This window comes from Bombus vancouverensis, chromosome 1 (assembly GCF_051014615.1).
Source record: "Bombus vancouverensis nearcticus chromosome 1, iyBomVanc1_principal, whole genome shotgun sequence".
Taxonomy (NCBI): Eukaryota; Metazoa; Arthropoda; class Insecta; order Hymenoptera; family Apidae; genus Bombus; species Bombus vancouverensis.
Genome location: NC_134911.1, coordinates 22,248,422 through 22,266,378, shown reverse-complemented (window position 1 = coordinate 22,266,378; position 17,957 = coordinate 22,248,422). Strand labels below are relative to the sequence as shown.

Genomic DNA, 17,957 nt, shown 5'->3' with positions numbered 1-17,957 from the left:
ATTTGTATCTGACACGGAAGTATTTCGAGCATTTAATTCACACTTGAAAAAGACAATAACTCTTATATCGTATAAGTATTTCGAAAAACGTAAGTGGTACTGTCAAATACAATCGCGAGTATTTATTCGATGTTTATTTTCCAAGTACCTGGAACTGAAATTTACGATAACTCCCTGTTTATAATATCGATAATCTCATTAATATTTATCAATAGAGCACTCGAGTTACAAAACTACTACTACCAGCTATGTTGACAAAATTGTATTCTCTTAATTCTCAAGGTACTCGAATATCTTAAACGAAATCTCCAAGATAGCCCGTTCTGTAATTCCACGTTTTCGATAAGTTGGCTGAACATAAATTTACTTTAAAATTCAAAACGTCAAATGTAAAGCGAAACATTTGCATCGAAACTGATATAGAAAATTCTATCTTTAACTATCATACTAAAGACGATTTATACCGTCGAGGGAACCTTCGCACTTATCGAACACTCGTCAATTTGTCCAACTGCATTCGCCAAACTAAAGTTCCACGTATATTTTAACTATAACGTTAAAAATAGATCGACAACGTGGTCGACTAAATTTTCGTTAAACTAAATCAAACATCGACCCAACAATTTTTCCAATTACGTCCACGAAATTAAGTTCCAGTTAAGTTCCCTTGATTTGTTTGTTATTTCGTAGTTCAGTTTCCGCTATTCGTTGCTGTTTGTTCGTTTTCCTATCCTCGTTGGCACAGTAAAGGAAATTTCCTCTGATCTTCGTTCTCGAATTCCCATCAGAGTCGATTCGACCAGGCAATGATGTAATCGGTTCGGTTCGTCGCCGATAAAAACGTATACGGAGGAATCAGTGAAAATGAGGATTTTGCATTGGTTGGAAAGCGTGTTTTAATGGAATAGCTGTGTCGAGTAACTGGGTCGGTCAATGCTGAAACGCGGTGAACCAGTGTTTCTCGCTGCTTTCCTGTTTCCTTTCGAAGAACTTGAGATACTACGTTCGTTCTGCGAGTGTTTGGCGTCGACGATGGAAAGTGCGTTACGTTACTTCGAAGGGGAAAAGCAAGTTGTTCGTATCGACGAGATCCGAATTTGCTTTGTTATTTCTCTTTCTCAGATATATTTACAGATATTCGCTGGATTCCGTTGGATTTAGATTTAACGATTCGATTTAACAAATTCGTAATTAAAGAATCGAGAATAACAAATAAATTGTCCTTCTCTTTCGTTGGATTTAGATACGACGATTGAACGCGATCGATAAATTTCGTTGCTCTTTAATTGAATTTAGATTTAGTGATGATACGTACAAGATAAAAAAGTTCGTTTCATTGTCGTTGATTTTAAACGTAATTACCAAATGTAATTAATAAATGAATTTCAATATTCTAACGATATTTCTCCGATTCGTTTTTGTTAAGCTACTTAATATATCTCCGACTTCGATGATTCAATACAGATGTTTCACGTTACCATCGACGGCAGTAACGTTGCTCTCTAAAAGAAAACTCTTCCGATTCGACAAGATTAGCATCTGACTGATTACTTAAAAATTTTGTTTATTCCAACGTTGTTTCCAAAGTAGCTTAACAATTTTCCTATCGATCTCTATCTTACTCCATTCAAATTTCATCGTGCAACGATAAATTCAATATCTGAATTTACTATCCACATTCGTTAAGCTGCTCGTCGTACTGATCTTTTAGATTTCTTTTTCGTTAAATTTACAGTGGTAAAGTTAAACGTTTCAAACGTTTCCGATCGATATATTTCCATAATCTGAAACGATCAGGAGTCCTTGTTCTGTTATACTTATCGTTAGATCTTATCAAATACAAGCGATTAACGTTAATGTTAAGGAACCTTTGAAATGAATTATTCTGTTAATATTTTAGACGATATAATACGTACACGTGTGGTTGTGGTTGATCAATCTCTTCTAGTAAACAGTAGTCTTTAATTTTGAAATTACTTTTTACACGCACTTTGACAATTATCTTTTGGATTCCTTTTTCGGTAGATTTACATTCGACAGAGTAGCAAGGTTGCACGTTTCAAACGTTTCTGGTCGATATATTTCCATAATCTGAAACGATCAGGAGTCCTTGTTCTGTTATACTTATCGTTAGATCTTATCAAATACAAGCGATTAACGTTAATTTTAAGGAACCTTTGAAATGAATTATTCTTTTAATATTTTAGACGATATAATACGTACACGTGTGGTTGTGGTTGATCAATCTCTTCTAGTAAACAGTAGTCTTTAATTACACATTTTGAAATTACTTTTTACACGCACTTTGACAATTATCTTTTAGATTCTTTTTTCGTTAGATTTACATTCGACAGAGTAATAAGGTTGCACGTTTCAAGCGTTTCCGATCGATATATTTCCATAATCTGAAACGATCAGGACTCCTTGTTCTGTTGTACTTATCGTTAGATCTTATCAAATACAAGCGATTAACGTTAATGTTAAGGAACCTTTGAAATGAATTATTCTGTTAATATTTTAGACGATATAATACGTACACGTGTGGTTGTGGTTGATCAATCTCTTCTAGTAAACAGTAGTCTTTAATTTTGAAATTACTTTTTACACGCACTTTGACAATTATCTTTTGGATTCCTTTTTCGTTAGATTTACATTCGACAGAGTAGTAAGGTTGAACGTTTCAAGCGTTTCCGATCGATATATTTCCATAATCTGAAACGATCAGGAGTCCTTGTTCTGTTGTACTTATCGTTAGATCTTATCAAATACAAGCGATTAACGTTAATGTTAAGGAACCTTTGAAATGAATTATTCTTTTAATATTTTAGACGATACGATACGTACACGTGTTGTTGTGGTTGATCAGTTTCTAATAAACAGTAAGATTCGCGATCACAGATACTCAGATTATCACAGATAATGATGGATGTCTGCAAATAGAAAGAATCTTTTATTATCAGTGATTAACGATTCTGCGAATCAACCTTGTTAGATTTTTCCAGCAGCAGACAGCGGGATTTACTTGAAAGTATATTTTTTCTGCTGCGTATCGCGTTGAGACATATCCGCAACGCAATTTTTTTTTTTTTTTTATTTATTTATTTACATTTTACAATTTGTCCAGTAGGACATTCGTCCAACGCAATTTGTCGAATATTTTGTAACGTCAATTTTATCAGTTAAACAGCCATGTTACTGCGCCACGCCAGAAAAATTACTGAAAATTCTCAACGCGAGAATTGATTGTAATTTCAACAAATAAATAAAAAAAAAAAAAAAAAAATTTTATCAGAGGCTACCGCGCACCCTCAATTACCCCAGGGACCCACGATAAACCTAAACTTTTTAAGTTTACTTTCTTCAGTATCTCTTAAGATCTATTTACATTTTGATTATTAAATATTCTTCGTTACACCTGACAACAATCACTAAGCTATAACATTCCTCTTGGACGAAACTTATCGTACAACGTCGAGTAAAATATTTTCTATACGAGATGGTAGAATGTGGTTTTCGTTGTTGAAAAATTGCAAACGTTATCGTTCGACTTCTCCTTCGTTACCTGGCGAACGATTTTAAATCGCGATTTTAAATTGCCGAATGTTATGCATACTCGTGCTCGTCACTGATCAGTGTAAACATACTAACAATATTATATGTTTCATAGACGACGTATCTCGTATACGCAGCGCTGCTTTTGATCCGAAAATAACACGATTTTCTAAATGAGTACACGACGCGTTATTCTCGGCTCTGAAATTCCCTTGCTTTCTGTTGCAAGAAACGTTCGAAATACTTAAAATGTAGTTCTATCGCAATTAAACGTAACAACAGGTAGATTTATACCGAGGATTTACAAAAAAACCGATTCCTACAAAATACAATTTATCAGGATAAAATAGCAACGAACGTAGTAGACAATTTTCAGCGAAGGATAACGATATGAGATTGAATATTCACAGACACTGTGCCACTAAACCTGCGTCAAACGATCGAATAGAAAACACGGAGAATAACGAATTAATAGTTTAAAGAATCTACCCTCGTTTACTTGTTCGACGTTCAGAGAAAGAAGCTTGCCCGTTGATAATTCCGCAATTAAAATAACCGTAATTAAAATAATCGTAATTGCAAATTCAAAGCGAATGAAAGTTAACTTGCTAATTTAATTTTAACGAGTTAATAATAGAAAATGTAGAAATTGTATGCAATACAGAGTTAAATATAATGTAATTCGGATGATTTCAGCACCCAACGAAATGTTAATTAAAAACACTTATTGGGAGTGTATCAAGAGCAAGAACGGATCAAAGTCGGGCCAATAGGAAGGCTAATTCTAGCCAGAGGCGATGTTCTGGCTCGGACGATGTGTTTCTTCCTGGTTGCATGCGGTAACACCGTGCATACGCGAATTTCTCGAGTTTGACGAGGCGCCACGTTATCGAACCTGTGTCCGCGCGTATCTTCGCGACCGCGAAATTCGATGCAAGAAATGCGTACCTGACGTTAGTTATTTTTGTAGGTCGGGGGTCATTTATACTCGCATTTCAGACATATACGGCTCGAATTGTTCGAAGGCAACATTTTGTATTCGTACCGTGTAACGGATTATGTCAGCGAAGGTGAATTTAAAATAAACTCGTCGCTTCTTTTTCTCTTAGCTTTGCTATTTCTAGCAATCTTTCTTTTTTCTTTATCATTGCAGATGATGCTCGACGAACGTTCGCTTCTGCTTGCGTATCCTTATAGGAACATGTAGCTGTAGAAGGACGATTAAAAAATTATCCGCGAGTCGTACGTGATTTTTTGATATTTTTGTATCGTTTCTATTAGGAAAATTCAAACGATTAAATCCATTAAAGTGGACGAGTCTGTAATTTCGTATAATTACTAGGAAAACATTTTTTTTTTTTTTATTTATTAAAATTTACAATCGATTCTCGCATTGAGAATTTTCAGTAATTTTTCTGGCTTGGCACAGTGACATGGTTAATTATTTATAACGAGTTAATACTTATTATAGATAAGTATAATTTGTAAGTAAGCATTATAAATAAGTAAATATTACTTAACTTAAATAACTAATTGAATCTAGCGTTTAGGTCTAGCGGCTAGTGTCTCTTCAGCCTGCGGATCTGGTCCGATGTATCGAGTAGTCCAGTGATTAGGGGGTTTCGGTGTTTGTTGGCTCTTTTGCTATATCTTTTTTTTTTTTTATTTATTTGTTGAAATTACAATCAATTCTCGCGTTGAGAATTTTCAGTAATTTTTCTGGCGTGGCGCAGTGACATGGCTGTTTATTTATAATAAGTTGATACTTATTATAGATAAGTATAATTTATAGGTATTATAAGTAAGTGAATATGCTTAATTTTGATAACTAAATGAATCTAGCGTTTAGGTCTAGCGGCTAGTGTCTCTTCAGCCTGCGGATCTGGTCCGAGGTATCGAGTAGTCCAGTGATTAGGGGGTTTTGGTGTTTGTTGACTCTTTTGCTATATCTTTTTTTTTTTATTTATTTATTCAAATTACAATCAATTCTCGCGTTGAGAATTTTGCTATATCTGTCGCTATATTTTAATGTTTCCTCTTTGACTGTGGGTATCTTGAGGTCGCGATGTATTGTTTCGTTGGTAACATACCAAGGTGCATCTATTAAGGACCTTCTTTTTTTTTAAACACGAAATTTTTTATTTATTTATTTCCATTTTTCGAAGATGGTATCCCACTGGGGGTAGTCATCCACATGCTATATTGCTATATCACTAAGCTATAATATTTTACCAAATGTCCTACTGCACAAATTGTAAAATGTAAATAAATAAATAATAATAAAAAAGAAAAATTTATTTCCATTTTACAATTTGTCCAGTAGGACATTTGGTAAAATATTATAGCTTAGTGGTATAGCAATATAGCATGTGGATGGCTACTCCCAGTGGGATACCATCTTCCAATTTGATTGATTTATTTCTTTAGTGTGGTGAGCGTTTGTATGTCAGGTTGTGTCCTTTGTGAGATCTATTGGGTGTTTCCTTTTTAGTCTTCTTTTTATGTTTGTTGCGCCGACCGTTTCCGCTGACCATTTTCGGGGGCGTTACTATTCTTTCCCTGTACCTTCTTGCACACTGCTAATCTCCTCCTTGACCGTTGGTATTCCCAGGTCTTCCCGAATGTCCTCGTTTCTAACGTACGATGGCGCGTATTAAGGATCTTAGCGTTTTCGATTGGAAGCGTTGAAGTATTTCAATGTTGGAGTCACTTGTTGTTCTCCATAGTTGGATTCCGTAGGTCCAGACACAGGTTTTATTACGGTCTTGTAGAGGGTAATTTTATTCCGTATGTTTAGTTCGGAGCGTCGGCCCGCGAGCCAATAGAATTTTTTTAGTTTGTCCTTTAGTTGCTTCGTTTTATCTGAAATGTGGTTTCTCCATGTTAGTCTCCTGTCCAGGGTCATGCCCAGGTATCTGACTGAGTCCTTGCTAGGAATTACTAGGAAAATATGCAACGATATTTCTGACGAAGATAATTTTCAAATATTTTTTTTTTTATTATTTAATTTAAACTTTACAATTTGTCCAGCTGGACATTTGGTAAATTTTTCTAACTTAATTGGTAAGTACTTCGAAGATGGTATCTCACTGGGGGTAGCCATTCACATGCTACATTGCTATATCACTAAGCTATAATATTTTACCAAATGTCCTACTGGACAAATTGTAAAATGTAAAGAAATAAATAATAAAAAAAAAAAAAAATTGGTAAGTAACATGTGGATGGCTACCCCCAGTGAGATACCATGTTCGAATTTGAATTTTTTCAAATATACAATTGTCTGCGTACGGTATATTTAGATGCAAAATACCTACAGGCGGTTGTCTACAGCGTCTAAACAAGAAATGTATACGAATTTTGCATTTTTTATGCATGTAATTTTGTAGATTAAATATCGTTTTTCTTACCCTCGCTTGACGATACGTTTGTCGAGCAATAAAAGGCTTTACCGTGAGATTACGTGCCAAATAACAATCGTTGGATAATTGTTGCATTACGAGAAAGTTACACCACTTCTTTCGTTAAATAACGTTAAAAGGTACGTTACGATTGTACCATCGGATAGAACGAGTCGTTGCCGTATCGTATGACTTGCTTTTAAACAGCTTTACGATTTATTCAATTTAAAAGCTAATTGTATAAATCGTTCTGAGAAACGATCGAATCAGAGAGACTGATGACGATTCGCATCCACGGTGATCGTAATTGCACCCAGCGTCCTAATCCTGTCAATAACCGTGTTAAAAAGGTAATTGCTTTAAGAGCGTAATTCATGTGCCCTTTTGCCATTCTAATCAGCCAGATACGCCGCTACGAATCGAAGAATAGGGCCACTAATTTATAATTGGCAGCCTCTGTTTAAGTTTCGTCGCGATTATTCTCATCTCTTCGTGCTCCTTTTATTCTTCTCTATTTGCTCCGCCTTGTAATTCAGTCTCGCCGTGTTCTTTCCGTCATTTTCGACCCAATTGTAGGTTTTTAACACTAGAACTACCATACCAGTGAAACCGACTGGTTTTGCAATTTTATTTTCAAATTTCTACTTCGCGTTATATCTTTTTCCGCGACGATGTAACGAGTTTTGCAACGATAACTAAAAGAATAATATAACGAATTTTATTTTGTTTTTTATGTATTCAAACTGAAACTAATTTTGTATCGAGGCTACTTGTACCAATACCAGTGAAAATGACCGGTACTTGTCAAAGTGTAAAAGGATCCTGCAATCTGTTTATCGAACTCCAATTAACCAGTTTCTTCGTTTTCTACAACTTCCCACACCTTTTTACAATTTTTACCACGTGTTATTCGATACGATGATATCGGTTATCAGGAAAATTCCGGATCGATCGCTAGATCGCCAGATGCTAACACTACCAATACCACGCCAATCAAAATGACTGGTTCTACAATTTTATAAATGTGTCAACCCTCGTTTAGGGATCATTGTCCCAGATGGATTAACAATACCAAAAATGTACTACATAACGTGGAATTGCTTCTGTAAGAAAATAATAAATCAATAAATATACAAATATTCTATTATTACGTATTATTTAAAGACCAGTCATTTTCGCTGGTTTTGGTAGAAATAGTCTTAACTATCGGTAGTTCTAGTGTTAAGCCCCAGAAGTATCAAGTTAGACGACCTATCTAACTTAATCCAAATTTGTCTAATCTATTGGATTGTCCAAAAAGTTTGTTTCGTTCTATAAGGAAATAATAGACGCAGAATGTTTTTTGTTTTATATTAGCGTAGAAATGTTATATAATTAGTTTGTACGTAACAGTATGATTTATACAATATCGTTTGCACTCGCACGAAATCGAGTACAATACCCCGTCTCAGGTATTCGTTACTCACTACTTCTACGACATAACGACACAACGATCTTCACACGACCACGATAAAGTCAACTCTGACTCTCTCAACTCTCGTTACAATGTTTTCCATGCTCACTTTTTCCTAAACGTACCTTGGTAACGCTCGCAACACTCTTTGACAACGTCGACGTATCTTGACAACGCTAATAAACGATTACCCCTGTTACGTCGGGCGATACTCTACCTAGACCAGGCAACCAGATGTCCGCTCATCCTTACTGCGTACCCTCGATAGTCTCAAGGACCCATCGTAAATCTAAGAAATTTGCTAGCTAAGGATCTTCAGACCGAACAAAAGTCGTTTTTCCAAATTACTTTCTAAAGACTATTGTCTACTACGGCTTGACAAGGGAAGGACAACTATCTATCGAGGGCGCCTAGGACCCTTCCTAGTCCACCAACCTTCGTTTATCCAATCAGAAGCAATGTATACTGTCCTCACTTTCCTGACCAAAAATGTCATGAACAAGTCCGATGGTCCCGCGCGCTAGACACACCCATCGCTAGCTTTCCTCCGACACAGCATCGGCACTGTAACTTACTTATTCTTCAACGTTAGAATAGTCAACAACTCATTACCGGGTTACTCTCCTTAAATCAATCATATACTTAACGTATACATACTCATCAGTGTACCTCGTAAGTGTTGGAAATATAAACTTTACAACCCTGTTAGTCGCAGCGTTATACTATCTTAACCACCCCTATTATCTTAACGGAGATCAGGGGATCGATCAACTTGTAACGTCGATTCACATCGGAGACCAGGCCACACACCGCGGACAGGACGGCACCCAGACGTCTGCACATCCTTGGCGCGTACCCTCGATAGTCTTAAGTACCCACCAGGGGTCTTGGTATTTTCATAGTTAAGGTCCTTCGGACCAAGCGAGTATTTCCTGTCTTAGATTTCCCTTTACGTTTATTGTCTACCACGTGTTAAGTTAACCACGCTTAGAAAGTTGGTTTTCTTCACATCTAGTATGTTCCGTCAGCAACTTTCTCTCGAGGGCGCCTAAAACCCTTCCTGGTCCACCAACCTTCTTATTATCCAATCGGAAGCGGTGTCTACTGCCCTCGCTTCCTTAACCAAAATTGTCATCGACAAATCCGATAGTCCCGTGTCCTTAGACACTCCCACTCCTAGCCTTCCTCAGACACAGTATCGTTGGTAAAACTCACTTATTCTGTATCCTCAGAATAGTCAACGTATCTTCACCGGTCTCTACCCTTAGAACAGTCGCGTACTTAACGTATCATTGTAATTAAGTCTTACATAACGTGGTTGGAGTGAATTGTGATTTATGTTAATTCAGTGTGTGTTACATTGTGATTGCTGAATTCATAATAAAGTTTAATTAAAACAAAATTAATAGTTGTGTTACGACTCAGCTATTTTATTTCATCGACCAACCCTTAAGTTTACGTGACAAACTCGTGGTGTCGGTTATTGTAATCGTAACGGGACTTCACTACTCCCGTTGACGTGTTTCCTCGCGATTACGTCTCCCCGCGATTGGTCGAAAATACAACCCCTCGCTCCACGTTCTTCCCCGATGTCACACTATCCCATATTAGTTTATTGAGTTATGCACGAATATAATAATAGAAATACAGGGTGGTTGGTAATTGGTGGTACAAGCGGAAAGGGGGTGATTCTACGCGCAAAAAGAAGTCGAAAATATAGAATAAACATTTTTCGTTCGAGGCTTTGTTTTCGAGAAAATCGACTTTGAATTGTCGCTCGGTACGCGTGCACTTTATCGCGTCTCGTTATAACGAATCTCACTGTAGATTGTTGTCTCAATGGAAAAATTAAAAAAAAAAAAATTTTTATTCTATATTTTCGACTTCTTTTTTCGCGTAGAATCACCCCCTTTCCGCTTGTACCACCCTGTATAACGAAATGGATCATACCCAATTCAATAAAATAATATAAAACAAATTGTTGTTCATCATCTTGTGATGAACGGAAGAAACTTTTCGCATATCTTAACATAAGAATACCAAAGTTAGAAGATAAAATTAGGAGAAAGTTCTTATTGGTGTGCGTATTTTCCTAATAGCGATACAATCGTATTCGCGATACTCGAGCGAAGTTTGTAAACAATTTGACGTAATACAGACGTTATTGTGTTCATCCATATAAGTTGTTCATGGTGGGTGTTCAAATATTTCCGTGAGTCACTATGTGCTACTAGTATCATATTTTTACACGTGACATCATTGACCTCGTGTAAATTCCAAGGTGGCACTGAACGAACTATGAACGACGACTTGGCCAAGTGTTTCGCTTTTATTTCTCTTAAAAAATTCGAATAATATTTGGCAAAAAAAACACGGTACTCCACGATGGAAACTCAATGCCGAAACGTTAAGAAGGCAAAGTCACGTCTGAAATTGCAGCGAGGAATAACGAGAGATTCGATCTTCGAGAAGATCGATCGTAAAGTGTTCACCTTGCGTAACACCTTTTCGTCGCCACCGTCGAATCGTTGATACGCCGTTGTCCTTGTTTAAATGCAAATCGTTGCATGCACGTTTCCTCGTATCTGTATCGTTGCATTTGTTCGACTCATCGAGCGATAAACGTTAATTGGCTATTGCAATTTAGATCGTTCGCGAGTCGTACCTGCAATAAACATGTATCGAATCGAGTTCAACGAGACGCGCTGGCTGAAACGTTCTATCGTAAGTTAAACTCTACAGAATAACATCGATTCGACGTAATTTAGAACGAACGATTCGTTAAGAATAAATAATTTCGTTAAACTTTCCACGAGATTTGGAATTTGGAAAAACAAAGTTCAATGGTAGATAGACTCTTCGATTAAAGTTTCGTTGTTCCCAGAGTTTTCTCAAATTGAAGATTTTGTCATTTGCATAGTCTCTATCGCTTTATCTCAACGTTGAAATTACAGATTCTGTCATTCGTAGATTCTTGAAGACAACTTCGGACAACTCTATGCTTAAATTAAGTTTTAATAGAAAAATTGACATACTTCATCAAACGATCCATTAAAGAAATATCAAGCTTGTGTGCATTGTATTTCTCGTATTCTTTATTTACTTTATTTTTAAAAGAAACACACTTGCGATATTCGACTCGCATTCGGCTGCTTCCTAACCTAACAACGTGACTCGTTCGCTTGCGTTTGGAACCTATATTTTTCGATGAATTAGTATGCTTTTTAGCCAACGAATAGAACGTAACTGTGGTATTGCGTGAGTATAATATCAGACAATGAATGTGATCCACTTTCGCGAATTGTGCAATAGAGTAGCACGTAAAAAGCGATACGTCTCGACTATCGCGCGAGCACGACGTTATCTCGTGATACGTCCGGTCGAATCTTCGATTAGTTGCCCATTGCTATCTGTCAAAATCTCAGTTAATATGTATATGGTTTTATGTCGTTGATATCTAGCTGTTTTCTCTCGTATGACACTTTGATCGTAACTATTCCTTTCATCGTACATGTAACTGTCTTAACATTATGAAATTGCAGATAACCCTTATCGATGTTATCTTCTTCGCGAGCTCGTCAAATACATAGTAAACTTATCAGCACATACTTGTAATTATAAGTTCGTTTATGCAGTACGACACTTCTCTTTACTTTTCGATTTTGTGTTCTCCGAATGTTCTCGAACATAAGGAACGAGATCGAGCGAAACTGCGTTTCAAGGATTAAACATAGCTTTTTATCGTTCTTGCACTGATATTTATGCTTTAATCCGAAAGATGATCGTAAGACCGTAATGAACAGAGCAACGCAATTAAATTAATCCAATCGACGGATAAGAGGTTATTTGTTCGATCATAACACGTGAAACGTTCGTTTTTCTCTCGTATCAATATTAATAATATCCTCTTAGTTGTCATCCAAGTGTGTTTATTAATTGGCACGTATACAGTTGATACAGCTTTGTTTCGATCAAGATAAAATCTTATATTTTTATTTATACATCTCATAAAATATAGATGTATATTTTATGCGTAACTTAATTTATATTAATCTCCGAAACTGGACAAGTCTTATCCGAGAAGGCTTGCATTATTAAAATTGGAAAAGTTTCCAAAATTATTACTCGCGACGAAGGATATGAAACTTTCGTCAAACGAACGTAGAGAACAGAAAAGTAAATAAACCTAATAGAAAAAATTTCAAAATTGCTTTCTGATTTAATTGCACAAATGACGCCATAGCGTTTTAAAAATTCCACTAATTATAAAATAATTGGAAATTCAATTTCAGATTTGATTATTTTCTTATTTTTTTTTTTATTTTTTTTTTAATATTTATTAAAATTACAATCAATTCTCGCGTTGAGAATTTTCAGTAATTTTTCTGGCGTGGCGCAGTAACATGGCTAATTATCTTCTTATTGAAATTGAATTTCGAATATATATATATAGTGATAATACACAGAATTTTCTATTAATTTAACGATACAAGGTAGCCGCTCCTACGCTAATCCTGCATTTGTCTATTTAAACTTGGTAATTTTCGGGATTGAAAAGAGCAAGAGGAAGCGACTCTTTAGACGAGAAACGTAACAAACGAAATGTTCGAACACCGCTAATCGTTTCCTTGTGCAAGGCCGAGAATTTCGTAACGAGGAAGCTCTCAATTACACCAGGTGTCATTCAGCCGAGCGAGAAAGGGCCATCGTTTTAGGTGTCAAACTAATACGACAGTAATTACGACCTACACTCACCATACTTTAACAGGATAAACGACTTGAATATAATAATTTTTCTCTGAGACACGACCGTTTAAAATATTTCATGTAACGTAATCTTGGATGGCTGCGTGGACGTTTAAAAACATGGAGTTCAAAAGTAAAAATGACATATGACGTTTAAACAGCTCGAAATAACTATCTTGCGATAACAGTTTCTTATTCCTTTGATTTATTTTTACGTTTAGAGTAACCTTCCCAATTTACCGTGTGACTTGGGTAGTTTCGTATGCAAATACATGTCAGGTGATATTGAATGTAGTGCGTTAAATAATCACTCGGTGTTTAGGTCAACAATATATTTATTAACAAGTCTTCTTTTGATCGCGTCGCGTATCGCTCTCTGTTTCGCTAGTCAATCTCGCTGCGCGATTACAACTCAACTTTATCGCTTCCTGGTTCAAACTTAACTGTCGATCGGATTCGATTCTTTTCTTTTTGTCGCCCCTCAATATCCCCACTATCCACGCGTTTGTTAGGCGTTCGCGACCGTTGCCACGCACGCCTTCTCGAACATTCGGCGGAAGAATCGTGGGGATATTGATGGCCCATTAGGCACTTCGCTTCGGCGATATACATTGTTGCCGAGTGCCACCACACAATTGCTTTGGAAAGCGTCTATTTGTACGATTTAGGGAACGATCATCTCCTTATACTCGAGATTTCCTGTATTTTTGATATCAGCTACAAAAAATAAATATGTTATTAATATCGTTACGCTTGGATATCCTGCATGTTTCATTACATACAAAATTTTAAACACCGAGTTAGAATTTCTTCTTACGCTCGTCCTATTGTTCAGCATTGTTCTTTATTCATTCACAGCTTTAACCCTTTCACTTCGGCAATCCAATCCGCCGAGTACTGTCATTGAACGGAAATGGTGCTAGAACGTGCGTATGCACAGTGTGCGTGGTTGCTGTATATACGTTTCCCTAAGTTTTAAATAACAATAATTCTTTTAAGAACCGTATATAAAATATCGTTTCACTGTCAATGGATTTAATAGATTTTTTAGCATGAAACAGTATACGATCGTCTGGATGTTCGAAATATATTGCGTAAAACGTTTTGACGTTGTTTCAACAATGAGTAACTTTAAGAAGTGATTAATCCAATATGTTAATAAAATCAACAGAAAATGTTCTGCCGATAACGAAAAAATATATTATTGACTACAGATGGCACTTGTATATACATCATTTGAATGCCGAATATATGGGGTGCCAAACTCAGGAGTAGTCGCGTGGTCGCCGCCTATATGCGGCGCTCGTATCCACAGGTCATTTCGTGGATGCCGCCTATAAGCGGCGCTCGAAGCGAAAGTGTTAAACGTTTATGTCTCTATACGTTTACATGTCTGAATCAGTTTATATCTGTAAACCTAAGAGCATCAGTAACCTCATGAATCCATAAAACACTTAATTCCGTCATTGGTAGCTGTCTGTCATGACCCGGGATCCAGGAGTTTTCTCTCCTTTTACCGGTATGTACTGTTGCGCACTCCATAAGGGTTTATCGCGTGCTATAGTCGCTGGGAAAAATCCGCGGGATTACCATGCGAACCCTCACGGGTCGCTCGGTGTACCCTCGAGTGGCTGTAACGTGAAGGTGGTCACTCGCAGAAGAAGTTTTGCCAACCGTATCAATTAAACCGATCAGCAGCCTTGCAAGCTCAAAATGTATAAACAACGAATTGGCGTGTTCCTTGCCCGTCAACAAGTTTGTTGTTTACACGCAAGTGTAAAGAACAATAAGAGCCTCATCTCGAGCAGTTTAGAGTTAGTGTGTTTCAACGGGTCTTCGCTAGTTTCTAGTTTATGTTGCTTAGCCCGTTTTTAAGTCAGAAAAGTTCACACCAGTTTATAATAAATTTCAGTGTTCTTTATACCAGTAAGCGATCTTTGCAATCTTTTATCCTACGAGTTGATTATTTTTAATAACTCTTTATTTGCTGGCGAATAATCTTTGTCAACTATTTTATCTTACTGGTAACTGTTTGTCAGCTTATCGTTCCGATGGCAAATAATCTTTGGCGCTACATCTTTCGCGCCTAGTGTCTTGGACAAATATTAATATTTATAAGTGAGAAATAAAATGTGTGTGAGGAGTGTTCTATATAATCAGACTAAATATATATAGTAACCGAGACTTAGCATATAAGTTAGACAACTTATACGGTAAACACCACGATGCAGATATAACAGATATAGATATATCACATTCAAAGCAAATAAAATACTATTAAGCGTATATGTTTATGTAAACAAACATTATAGCAGGCATTAAGCCTCGCTACAACAAATAATATAAATACATATGTACGTGAATGCGTATGAAATTTATTTATGTTACTATATATATATATTTGACAGTTTGCCTAAATTTCTGTCAGATGTATGCCGTAATTCGGTTAACCAGGATGTGTGAAACTTTGTCGTTCACTTATCGATATCTATCGCGTCGTAAAACGATTAGGGTAGAAACGGGTGCACGCAATAACGCACATTCAGCGGAATTCGAAAGGAAAAGGAAATGCCGATTATCTACAAACCCGGGCAAAATGATAGCACATTTATGCTATCGTTAGTTTCTCAGAGACAATTTGAGGTTTTTCTAAACGTAGCGAATGACACATAAATTTCACGACGTAGAAAGAAGGAATTTATTATTAAATAAAATCGTCCTCGCTAACGTTCGCTGTATGCAGGGGAAACACATCGATTCCATAGGCGAAACGACAGCACATTGGCGGCGAATATTACGAATTTGTACACGAATTACACGAATATTTAGCCGAAAAATAAAGAATTTACGTTGCAATTAATATGAAATTAACGATGATTATAACCGCCTCTTCTGTTCTCTAGAACTTCGACCAACCGATGTAGCAAGAAATCGTATAGCTTTCGAATGGTACTTTGAGATTAAATTAGCCCATTTTACCGTAATAGATTCCTTTGGTCGTTGAATATTATCCTACGTATCGTCTTGCACTCTTGTACTATTGTGTTGGAAACTAAGTGGTTGCGGATTTTGTCAATACCACCTAGTGACAAAATTCGCAGTCATTTAGTTTCTAACCTAACACTTTATCCGGAATTGTATCTGTCGATCGTGTTACTATGTTTACAATTTATTATCTCGACGAAAGTTTTCCAGCATGAAACCAGCGATGAACCGGTTAAACGAGAATTATGTTCGCCCCAAGAAGATAACGTACGTCAATCATTTGATCGTGTCATTAATGTGTATGAATGGAAATTAATCATTGGGTCGTTCCGACGGACAAAGCCTTAGTCGCACGTTAATGCTTCGCGGACGATTAAAACTTTCTTCTCGCGATCGTACAGTTGTTTCGAATTATGCTAAGGAATGCTAATGACGTACAACTATCTCGTAAAAAGAATACCATTTTTCTTCGGATAAATCAATTCTTACGACCTCTTTTGTTTCGTTTGTTGTCTGGATTCCTGCAACTGATATTTCCATAAACAAAATTATTAATAGAAATATGCGTAGGCGAGTTATTATTTGCCGAATATTTCGATAGATAAACATGTTTACCAGCCAATTAATAAGTCGAGTAACAAAGCTCTGTGAGATTTCTTTCGTCAAACTTTTTATTTTTAATATTACAAGAAAGATATACGATTATACGTATACATACGTATAGAGAATATCTCATAAAAAATTAATTTCTTCAGTTTCGAGCAAACAAACGAATCCTTTGCTGTTTAGTTTGCGAGTAGAAAGAAATCGAGTACGAAGATTCTTTAGAAAATTATTCAAATTGAAAAGAAACTTTTCTCTTTTTTTTTTTTGTTAGTAGATTCGTAGAAACACATCATGCGCAATATAATACTTTAAATCATAATTGGAAAGTAATTGTAAATCATAATTGGAAGTGGTAAATCATAATCTTTTCTTTTTATTTATTATTCATTTTTACTAAACCTAATTTTTTCAGCTATCATTAGCCCTTCCTTATAAAAATATTTACAAACAACGCGTACGATGTTTTCATCGCAATTTTTACACTCTGTGTTCCTTTGTACTCAGTTCTATCAAACCTAATCTCATTTAACTTCTCCTTATCTCTTCTATATCAAAGAGACATTATAAACAAGCAGTGTACGCGTGTATGCCATAATTTAGCGTAATTTCCATGTTCTCTTTTAACACTTTACCGACCGATAACAGATTAATCGGTTTTTTGTCGCCGACGCTTACCGACTGATTGCCCATTAATCGGCTTTTTGTTGCCGACAATCTTTCTCATTATTCGAGCAGTAATTTGTTATTTAGTACTAAGGTACCTTGCTCAGTTGAGTCAGTTGCGTTGCTTTGTAAGCTCCCACAGTTTTATACCAATTTGAGAAACTTACCGTTCGCGATGAACGAAAAGAATGGTATTAGAGAATCTAAACCCCCGCCTAAATCTGCCGGTCGGACGTGCGTATGCTGTTGAACCGCCAGCGGTCGGTAAAGTGTTAATATGCTCATTATCTACTTTATTCATTTCTGATATTCTATCGTTTAATCTTCATCGTCGAGTTGGTCGCATCGTTATACCGAATAATCGTTAGTATACCCGCGATAATTGATTATTCGTCGCTGTAAAAGAGTCGACTGTATTCTTTTCCTTTTATTAATATGACAGTCGAATTACAAGTTGCATCCAGCTCGTGATTCGAGATTCACGTGTACCATCGCGAGAAATCGGCGGATAAATTACTTTGTTATTGTTAGCGCGCGCGAATAAGTAAGTA

The 17,957-nt window shown here is 36.3% G+C and overlaps 1 protein-coding gene and 1 long non-coding RNA gene across 3 annotated transcripts in view; one reads left to right on the top strand and one right to left on the bottom strand.

The window, feature by feature from the left end:
* LOC117159387 (proton-coupled amino acid transporter 2) overlaps positions 1-17,957 on the top strand; it is a 52,627-nt gene that overhangs the window by 7,745 nt on the left and 26,925 nt on the right. The gene's annotated exons all lie outside the window — the stretch shown is intronic.
* Positions 1,930-3,010, bottom strand: LOC143303332 (uncharacterized). The gene is made up of 4 exons (XR_013059508.1): positions 2,845-3,010; positions 2,538-2,712; positions 2,224-2,405; positions 1,930-2,091 (listed from the first exon to the last, which is right to left on the bottom strand). It is a non-coding gene; the product is annotated as an uncharacterized LOC143303332 (long non-coding RNA).